The 11354-nt window shown below is 38.7% G+C and overlaps 1 protein-coding gene across 1 annotated transcript in view; it reads left to right on the top strand.

The window, feature by feature from the left end:
• The window catches only part of slc24a1 (solute carrier family 24 member 1), a 19380-nt gene that overhangs the window by 7199 nt on the left and 827 nt on the right, over positions 1 to 11354 (top strand).

Genomic DNA, 11354 nt, shown 5'->3' with positions numbered 1-11354 from the left:
GTAAATTAAGCCTCAATCACAATTACCAGGGTTAAACACTGTATATGTTGATACTACAGCTTGGACAGAGCTGTGGCTCCTCAAAGGATTAGTTTGCTGTGGCTGATCAGCTTTGGTCTAGCAAGGCCTTTGCTAGTATCATTTCACTCTTTTGGCAAGATTTGAGTATAGATGTCATGAGGGTTGAGTAATGTGGCTTTCTGTTTCAGTAATAACCACACTGCTTGTGATCAGTATGACAAAATACGAGACAAGATTATGCATAACTGAAAGAGTTAGTTTCACTTTTGAGAATATGCATCTGTTCTGTATGGAGTGCCATCTATACCTCTATATATAACAGCATTTCTTTCATGTTATCAAGATAGCAAAAATGGTGCCAGTGAATAATTTGTGAAGTATCACATAATCTGCAAAAAGAGGTATACATTTGTCTACTAAATTACATAACACTGTTGTAATAAATATGTATGCTACTATGCTTCAAAGCACTCAGACAACTTTGGGCAAATGCCTGCAAACTATAAATTAGTAACTCTTCAGGGTTCTTCCCACAATTGAGAAAAATATCTGATAAAAATACATAATAACAGACTTAATGTGTCAATTGAGGACATGAAAAATCTGATTTCAGACCAGCGTCATGTTCTGTCACAGGAGTGCTTACCTTTTCGGGTTCCTCCACAGTAATAATCCTGACAATGTTCTTGTGTTTGTGGAGTTGGGTTTGAGGCCTGCTCCTATTTCCACATTGAACTTCATGAAATCCACATAGAACGTGTAACTGGTCACTAGTATCATGCTCTCCACACCACAATATGACATTATCCCAAGAAGAAGATGATGAGTAAGATGAGGTCAAGTATGTTAGAAGGATACGTCTCTGAAAAGTGGCCACCAGGTTAGGTGAAGGAACCCTCCCGTGAAAACCAAAGTCCACACATTCGAATCACGAAACAATGTTGAAAACTGCTGAACCAACAATTGTACCAATACCCACGTTGCTGTGGGCGATGAAGATGCCTATCAAGGAGGTGAAAAGCTCAGGAGCAGAACCTCCAGCAGCCATGAAGGTGGCTCCTGCTACATCGTCAGAGATGGCCAACTTGTCTGTGATTACCCCCAGTGTGGGAACAAAGAACTCATCACACACAATCGCAAGTGAAATGAACATGTACATCATTCCAAAAATGTGGAGGATCACCCAGCCTTGCCTGCGGTCTTCAATAGAAAAGATGTCTTCAGGGTATTCACCCTTAATATGTGGAGCTTCACCAGGAGAGGCTGGAGTGATGGTGGTTACAGGAGGAGCTGGAGCTGGAGCTGGTGTGGGTGTTTCTTGTGGAGGTTCAGGGGCCACATAGATACAATGTACAAGAGTTCTGTTTGTAGTTGGCAATGGTGGAGATTCAGTGGGGGTGGATGCTTTAAAATCTGTTGTTGTATCTGGATGATGCACCACATGCATCTCTGGTGTTGTTTGATCTGTGGGCTCTAATTCATGTGTTGCAGTGAGAGGTTCCTCCAGCCCCTGAGTCTCTACTGTAGTCTCATCAACCCCCTCTGTTGAACCCTCTCCAAAATCCTCTCCAATCTGAGGCATTGGCAAAGGCTCGTACAGTCTGGCACTGATGGTCAGCTGGTAGAGGGTACACAGGAAAACCCCAGAAAGGAGAAACAGGACACGGCTCAGCTGCAGTCGCTTCCTTCTTGTACAATACATTTTCCTCCAAAGCACTGACGCTGCTGGCTATGGAGAATTAAGCTGCATAAATGGGCTTTGGTAGAGGACAAGTCCAGCTTTCTCCCCCGTAGACCATGGGGTGACAGAATCCAAAACTTCAGCAGGTTGATTCATGTCATATGTGTCATCAACTCCTTGGAAAACCCAGCCTATTGTTAATGAAAGCATCAGAGATAAAATTACATTTAGACAGCATATGGCAGTAGTTTGAAAGCATTTGAACTATTCACACAATGTGACTCATACACAACTTTCTGTCATAGCATTATAAATAATAATAATAATAAGCCCATTTAGAAGCTGTTATGTCTATTTTCTATAAATGTCGGTGGTTTCCAAGAAGAATGACCATAATGAGTGACAGATGAGCACAACTGACAAACACAAGCAAATGCAAAATATCAATGCAAATAGAAACTAGATAACAGCAGGGGGAGACTTACCATAGAATAAATATTTTGCAAAGTCAATGGTGCAAAAATATCCAAAAGCAGATTTCTACAGCTGGGTATTGTAGCACAAGCTAAAGTCCAAACTGTTGCCAATCGCTAAAGGGTTATGTAGGACACAGGACAAGTCTTCACAATGGATCAGCATAATACCTGAAGTCTTCTAAGAGGATTATGTGCATTGTCTCACTCTCACTTTATCACAAGCCTACCTTAGTAATATTTAATTTAATGCAAAATAACATTGGTGCTTTAGTCTTTACTGCTATTATGTTGCATAACGATAGCCAGAAAATGTCTTTTATGAAGCCTGAGACTGAGGAACTTTGAAATAATACTTGGAAATAATAAACTATTTGAACTGGAACAGCTAACTCCAGTCCACAATGTATAATGTAAATAAGCCAACAGCATTACTGTTGAAATTGTGGTGTTATTTATTAGATATATATTATATATATATATTATATATATTAGATTTTTTTTGCCTACCTTTTCAGCAAAGTAATATGAAATTTCTTATTTAAAGTCTGTATCACATAGGAACTATGTAATCCAAGATAAACTGCTTTCACCCGGACAAAAGTAGTGGTGCACATATCAGCACAAACTGATGCCGTGAGAAATACCAGACCCTTTTCAGAAATACTGCAAGGCACATGTATCAGAATCAGAATCACTTTTATTGGCCATTTATGCTTACACATACAAGGAATCTGACTTTGACTCCGGTTTCACATTGCTCTCAATGTACAATGCACATACACAGAAAAAGGTATAAGTAAAGCTAAAAGAAAGAACAAGTTCAAGAAGATCAACATAAACATTAAACTATGTACAGATATAAATATACACATACATACATATATATGTTTAAATAATAGAAAAAAAGGAAAAATGGAAGAACAAAGAAAAAAAGGGCTGTGTGTGTCTTCTGTTCTTCTATATATGGTAAAAACATAGGACACAAACAAGACATTGGTTAAGTCTCGACTCATCTACAGCAGACATGAAACACATGATAAAATACACAAAATTGCTTACCAAGCTATTAATTAGCAAGCCATTACTATTTTCAAACATGCATATGGCACATACTTCAAAAAGGCTTTGATGTCAGTCACAACCTGGGGACTTAACCCAGTGGAAAATATAACAAAATGTTTTGACAACGACAATTGCATAGGGCAATCGTTTACTTAAAGGTCACATAGGTGTTGTTATAGGTTTGAGAGGATGCTAGCATCAAGTCAAGCATGAGCTGCAGCCGCTGTGGCAACTGCTGCTTTAAAAAAAAAGTGCAAACTGTCCGAGTTGGAACCAGACTTGGTGGAAAAACAATAATTCTTGTTCTTCGTGTGTCCCTTTTTAATTATTCTCAAACTTCTTTTTTTCTTTAACATTTTAAGATTTAAATTTGAGACTCTGATTATTAAAGACTATGTATTTGAAGCATTTTTTATTTTTTTTAAGTCACCAGATGAATATTACATAAAATCTTACAGTGGGTGTCCTTTACTTTTGGAGCAACAGGTTAGGCTAACATTCCTATTAGTGGGTGTAGAGGAAAAATTATCATTTAGTAAATAACCTTTGTATTAACTGTGATTCTTTGTGTTACACTGTTCGGTAGAAAGCATGATTGGCTCCATTTCCGCTGTACTATAAATGAACTGGCTGTCTTAATACAATGACCACATTTATTTATGTGATACATGATGATAGGTTGAAATATAGCCCAGCATACACATGTCTGCTGAACTGTACATGAACTTAATGAATACAACAACCACATCTATGTAATGTAAGGTTGAAATATAGCCTGCTCTGCTCTGGTTGAAATATAGCCTGGCCTGAACATCTTAACTTTTATCCTATTTCTGTCTGAGACGGGAGCGGGCCTTTATCTAATTTGGTCTGAGATAGGAACATGTCTTCACTTGGGAATGCCCTTATCTCCCTTTGATGTTTATCTTTTATATTATTTATGGTCATTGACTCTTTGTTCTTATGCATATAAAAACCCTGGTAGCGATGCACACAGCATCGATTCCTCGGCAGTCGCTGACTGTCACTTTGCTGGTTTCGATCCTTCTGCACAGAAGCTAATTAAATATACAAAGACAAATTTCTTTTTGTTGGTTTTCCTTTATTCGGTCAAACTTCCACCACAGTGGGTAATTGTATTTTTTCCTAAGTTCCAATACACCTGATTTTGCATTTATCATAGTTTGGTTTCAAGCCAGAAAGTTTTGAAAATGTATTTAAGTCTTCAATTAAAGCCATTAGTGAGTTTACATTAGGTGTAGTTGTAAAATTTGTCTCGTCTGCAGACATTATTACTTTGGATTCTATATTATTAATATGTAGGCCAATTATGCTAATACTTTTTGTGCTAAAATTTCAATAGCTAAAATAAATAAGTAGGGTACAGCCTTGTTTTAAATCTCTTCAAATATATTGTTTCTGTAAGGTTGTGGTAGATTAATGTTTTAGATAGGGTAGTAAGTAGTATATGTTTGTTTAGGGGGTTAGAGATTTTATTGTAGGAGGATGTCTGGTAAGAATCTGGTCACAGTCACAGGATCAGATAAAAGGACCATTTGTGTTGAAGACCTAACGCCTTCACATGCGATTTACAGCAGTACTGTTAATAGGATCCCAGATGTGTTTTTGTTTGGATGTACTGAAAGGTATTTAAGGGAGAGCATTCTGGAAGTCGAGATAGAACATCTATGCTGTGGTCTTCTCTCCATGCTGCATTTTGTTGCACATGTAATAAAGCTGACTAAATTTCATCACACTGGGGCCTTTTAAAATTGTCTTAGAGAACTAGCAAAACCTCTCAAATCTCTGAAGAATTTTCTCCTTACAGATAATTCACTCTGAACCCTCAAACTAAATTTATTTCCATCTTATATTCCCCATCATGTGTTTTTAAAGAAATGATGACAATAAATACAATGAATAAATCAATAATCTCTATTTCAACTATCAGACAATAACAAATATATTCAGTATTTGAGGAGGGCTTCTGGTGCGGTGCTTTAGCAAGATGGACGCATAAAGGTGAGCTGCTAATAGTTGGTTTAGTAAAAGTAATAAATATAAATAGAACTGAAAACATTTTAAACAAAGTATGAGCGGAGGGAAACTGCAAAGGATTCACAGAGGATAAACAAGAACATGAGTAAAATTCAAGAAAAACCGGAGGTGACCAAGTCTGTGAACTTGGGGAAGATGGTGACTACGGAGAAACAATGCCGGTGAAGCTAACGCAGCAGCTTGCACTAACCAAAACGCTCTGCTTGAAGGTCTGACATTACTCTATTAAGAGTTAAAAGACTTTAAACAAGGTGTGAAGAGGTACCTGAATGAATTTAAAAACAATGTTAAGAAAGCTATAAAAGATGAGTTTAAAAATGAAGTTTTGCGAGAGCTGCAGAGTCAAAATGCTAGCATTGCGAGTTGCAAACCCGGATAGCCGACCATTCTGTCAGCCTGCTTGGAGATGAAAGACACACTGCTGACAGTGGTGAAAGAGAGCACGTAGATGCGGGACACACTAGTAGATTTGGAGAGCCAGTCAAGAAGAAACAATATCAGGATTTACAGAGTGACAGAAGAAAGAGAGGGGAGTTAAGTCCTTGAGTTTGTAAATTAAGTGTTTAAAAGTCGTCTTACCCTGCCTTTTCGACAGGCGCAAAGAGCACTGATCCCAAACCTATTGCTACATCATCTCCGAGATCAATAATAGTAAACTTTTTACAGTTTCACGTTAAAGCCCTGAGCTTGGCAGCAGAAATTTGAGATGAAGGGCAAATGACTTTACTTCGACAACGATTATGCGACTGACATTAGGGAGAGGTGCAAGCCATACGGGCCCATCAAAGCAGCACTGAAGGAGAAGGGGATCCGGTACCAGACGCCCTACACTCTGATGCGAATGTACTGGGTCTCCGGACTGCGGATGTTTTTACTTGATTGGACTTTTATTTTATATGTGGGTTTTTTTTTAAAACACCCAACTCTGGGCCATACAGGATAAATGACTCCTGACCTACGTTATTACGTTTGTAAAACCAATCAGGACAGGAAAGTGAGAAGCTTAAGAGGTTTGGCTACACAAATTCATTTTACAACTTATAAAAGTACCAACCATGTTACTAAAGTGATTAAGAAATCATTCAAATAATTTGATATAGTTGATACTTGGAGGGAATTACACCCCTCTAAAAGAGACTACACACACTACTCAGCCCTAATGACAGTTATGCTAGAATTGACAATTTTTTTATGAATACAAATTAACTATTTAGAGTAAAGAAATGTGAAATTCAAGGAGCAGATGTATCGGATCACTGTGCAGTTTATCTCGAAGTTAATTAAAAATGCAGGAGAAAAGTACATTATGGAGGTTAAATGTAGGAATACTAAATATCAAATCAATAGTGAAAGAGATAAAAAAAAAAGACATTACAACCTATCAAAAGGAAAATAACAATCGACAGGTTACCCCCGTGATTTTGCGGGATGCTCCTAAAGCAGTTATAAGAAGAAAACTTTTTGCAAAGACAGCAGCAATTTAAAAAGTTAAAGAGGAAGCCTATAAAAAAGAAAAGGAGAAGCTGTTTAAAACTGAACAACATAAAACTACATGAGACTCTTTACTGCTTCCAAGAATTAAAGAAATCAGGGATAATATAGATAAATTATTAACCACAGAAATTGAAAAGAAGGCAAGGTTTTCTAACACAATCTTATTATTACGTGGGGCCGAGTGCAACCAAATTATTGGCAAAAAGATTTAAAAAACAACAGGCTGACAGGACAATTTATAAGATAAGGGATATAAATACAAATCAGATAATCTATGAACCCAAGGATATTGAAACAAAATTTATGAACTACTATGGGAACTTGTATAGCCAGCCTCCTTCTGCTGACACAGACCAAATGCAAGCTTTTTTGAGAAACTAGACTTACCAGCAATTGGGAAAATCTGAACGATCTTCTGACCGCACCCATTACAAAAGCAGAAATAGAGAAAGCAGTAAATAAACCTAAAACAAACAAATCTCTAGGCCGTGATGGCCTACCATCTGAGTGGTACAAAACATTCAGTGAACAACTTATTCCACTACTCGAATTGACATTTAAGTACAGACTGGAAAATGTTGAAATCCCCCATCCTGGAAAGAAGCTGTAATATCAGTGATACCTAAGAAAAAGAGCAGCAAGACTTATCTCAAAAAGATATGAACACTATTAGTGACATCATCGAGAAAGACCAGACAGGCTTTATTAAGGGATGCCAGACCCAAGATAACATAAGGAAAACTCTACATATCATTGATCATATTCAAAATAAAAGTATTAGTGCAGCCTTAATAAGCCTCGATGCAGAAAAGGCATTTGATAGCATTAATTGGACTTTTCTATATCAAGTACTTGCAAAATTTGGGCTTAATGACAGAGCTGTTGAATGTATTAAAACACTTCCAAACTATCAAAAACCAGCTGCAAGGATAAAAATAAACGGCAATCTGACTTAGAGTATAACTTTAGAACGGTGTACCAGGCAACCAGGCAGGGTTGTTGTCTTTCACCAACCTTGTTTGAAATTTTCATTGAGCCCCTGACACAAGCAATCGGGCAGAATAAAGATCTTAAAGGGATAAAGGTTAGGAGAGAAGTACACACCATTGGGCTTTTGTATGGTATTCCCATATTAATCAACCAATGGTTTCTGCTCGGGATATAAGCTGAATCTGACTAAAACACAAATTTTAACATTTAACTACCTTCCATCTAAAAACATACAACTAAAATTGAATTTGAATTGGAGTGCAACAAAAATTAAATATCTTGGGGTCACTTTAACACAAAAAATTTACGAATCATATTAAGCCAATTATATAAAAGTAGATAAAGAAATAAGGGATGATATGGATACATGGGCTATCCTTCCATTAGACATTGGTTCACGAATAGAGACCATAAAAATGAATATTCTCCCTCGTATGCTCTACCTGTTTCAGTCGCTACCTATTGAGATACCTGAGAAACAATTTAGAATATGGGATAAAATCATTTCAAGGTTTATATGGAATGGTCATAGTATATATTCAGTATTTGCTGTTTCCAACATTGTTATGAAGCTATATGATGTTTATACTGACTGAATAGTTTAAACTGAAGATGATTTGATTTTATGACTCCACTATTCCTAAAAGAAATATTGTAGATGTCTTTTGTTCACATTTCCCCAAAATCCATCCTGACATATTTGGTATCTTTGTAATGATGTGAAAGTTGTGGTGACAGTAAAGTGCAGACATAAGGCTGATATTATACTGATCCACACTGAGTATCTTAATGCTAAAGTCTGTTTTCTTCTTCAGTGGTTTAGTCCATTGACTGTGGCAGAGCAATGTTGAGCTCCACATTTAAACCTGAATATAACAAGAAGAATCTTCACTGGATAATTCACTCTGAACCTTCTTATAACTCTTGATTTTCATCTTTATTTATATTATTTTAAAATAGACAATACTAAAAAATACACAAATCACAATAAATTAAATAAATAATTTGTATTTAAAACTTAGTCAGACAATAAAACCATTGTTCTGTGATTATCTGGTCTCAGCTCTGAAGTCCAACCCCTCCCATCTGAGAGAGCTGGACCTGAGTAACAACAAGCTGCAGGATTCAGGAGTGAAGCTGCTGTGTGGTTTTCTGGAGAGTCCACACTGTAGACTGGAGACTCTGAGGTCAGACACCATTTTTTATTTCTGTGCTGAGATTAATATGATTACTTACCCCGCCTTCAGGTTTTAGTACATTTAAGATAAGGTAGTATTCACACATACAAGGCTGGGGATGAAGACATTAAAGAGGCCATATTATGCTCATTTTAAGGTTCATCAAACTTTACTATCATATCGCAACTGGGCAGTTGCGATAAGGGCACTGAAAGTCCACCACCAGCTACTTGGTTTTCCCTGTGTTGAGCTGTAGGTGGTTTCTGTCGCACCATCCAATGAAGTTCTCAATCAGGTCTCTGTACTCTTCCTCCCTATCATCTGAGATACAGCCGACAATGGAGGAGTCATCAGAGAACTTCTGTAGGTGGCACGCTCCCGAGTTGAAGCAGAAGTCAGAGGTGTAGAGGGTGAACAGGAACAGTGATAGTACAGTTCCTTGGGGTGTGCCAGTGCTGCTCATCACCATGTCTGACAAGCCACTGTGCAGCCCGACAAACTGTGGTCTGTCAGTGAAGTAGTCTGTAATCCAGGCCACAAGGTCCTGGTACACCTGCATCACAGAGAGCTACTCTGCCAGCCGGAGAGGCTGGACTGTGACACCTTAAATTCACACTGTGGAGAGCACCTTTTAAAACTCCCGCTTCACATATGACTTTGTCTCCAATGTAACATATATTTGAAGCTTGTGCATGCCGAGCTTATAGTGGTTACATCAAAGACACATACATATTCCTTCTGGTGTGGACCCAGACCTGTGCACCCTCAAACGCAGCTGTGGCAGTCGCTGAAGCAAAAACCTGGTTGAGGGAGGAGTTCAGGAAAGTCCTCGAGAAGGACTTTTGGTTGGCCTCAAGGAAGTTCTTTAAACAACTGAGGAAGGGAAAGCAGGCTATCTTCAGTCAGGGAGGATAACTGCTGATGCAGATTGGGGATATTGTTGAGCAGTTGAAAGAGCACTTTGAACTCCTGAACTGAAAAACATGTCCTCTATGGAGAAGGCAGATTCTAAACACTTTTAGGAAGCCCAGCCAATTTGCCTGGCAGAGGTTTCTGAGGTAGTTGAGACAATGTCCAGATGCTTAAAGGTCTGGACATTGTTGAGTTATATTGGCTGACACACCATCTGTGTAGTAGGAGACTGCGTTGGTGGTTCCCATTTTTAAAAAAGGGGGACTGGAGGTTGTACTCCCAATCATCAGGGTATAACACTTATCCGCTTCCCTAGAAAGATCTTGTTTAACCAGCAACTATTTTAGCAAACTAATCAAAACATAATTCAATACTACTAATAAATGGCAGAAGTTTACACTTAGTTTGCTTACTTAATATACATACAGTATAATGGTTACACTCTTACAAATATTAATAATGATGGCAACGGTTATAGATATTTGTCTGTTACTAGATGGCAGTGTTGTCACATGATAAACCAGATATTAAATCTTGGAATTAATTACTACTTTTTCATAGTTGAGACATTGGGTTTGCATAAATTATCACAAAAACATATGTTGAGTCAGGTTGTGTTCTTAGTATCAATGTTGTAAAATGTTGAAAAGTGATGAAACCTGGGGTCATTGGGTGTTTCGAGTCTTTCAGCATCAGACACCCTCTCCCAGGTAACTCAGCCAGATCAGACCCCAACTTGTTTCCCAGCGACAATCGGCCACAGATCTGCCCTCTTGATCCACAGCCACCTGATGAGGTTCTCTGCAGCTTCAGGAGCTGATCTAATGGCTTTCCTCTTTGCCTCCCCGGTGACACTCAGTAGCGTGAACTCTTTGCAGAGTTAACACCTTGCAAATCCTCAGTACCCCACATCCACAGGCTCACATCAAGTTTGCTATCCTTGCGTTATGCACTCCTCTTCCAGCTCCTGGTACTTTATCCCGTTGGCTTTGTCCATACACTCTTCCAAGGGCACTGTGAGCTTCAGCATGATCAGTTGCTTAGTGGAACAATAATCATGTCTGATCAAAGGCATGTTGTTATATGGGCTGGGAACTTCAGCTGCTTACCCAGGTCCACTTCTAGTTGCCAGTCTGGGACTGTGGTGAGGAGGCCTGACTTCCCTCTAGGTTGCATATTGGGCTTCTCTCCAGCACTGAGCATGGTGTTCTTTGGCTGGTGGTGGCCCTTGTTGGTATTAATGGCTGTGGCTACAACTGCCCTGAGAACCTGGTCATGGTGCCAGCGATAGTGCCAAGAGCTTTCGGGCAGCTCCCAAGGAGCTGTTCCAGGGTTCCTCTTCCAGAACAATGAGGTGTGAAGGTTTACTGGACTTGGTAGGGTATTGTAGACAGCTTGGACCAAGAATCTGATGCGATGGAAGTCTGCTTGCCAGATGTTAGACCAGGGGATCTTTCACTTCACTGTTTGGAGTTTCCATTT

Source organism: Morone saxatilis, unplaced genomic scaffold (genome assembly GCF_004916995.1).
Source record: "Morone saxatilis isolate NCDOM2014 unplaced genomic scaffold, NCSU_SB_2.0 Contig2, whole genome shotgun sequence".
In the NCBI taxonomy this organism is placed as follows: Eukaryota; Metazoa; Chordata; class Actinopteri; family Moronidae; genus Morone; species Morone saxatilis.
This window is presented reverse-complemented; position numbering and strand designations above follow the sequence as displayed.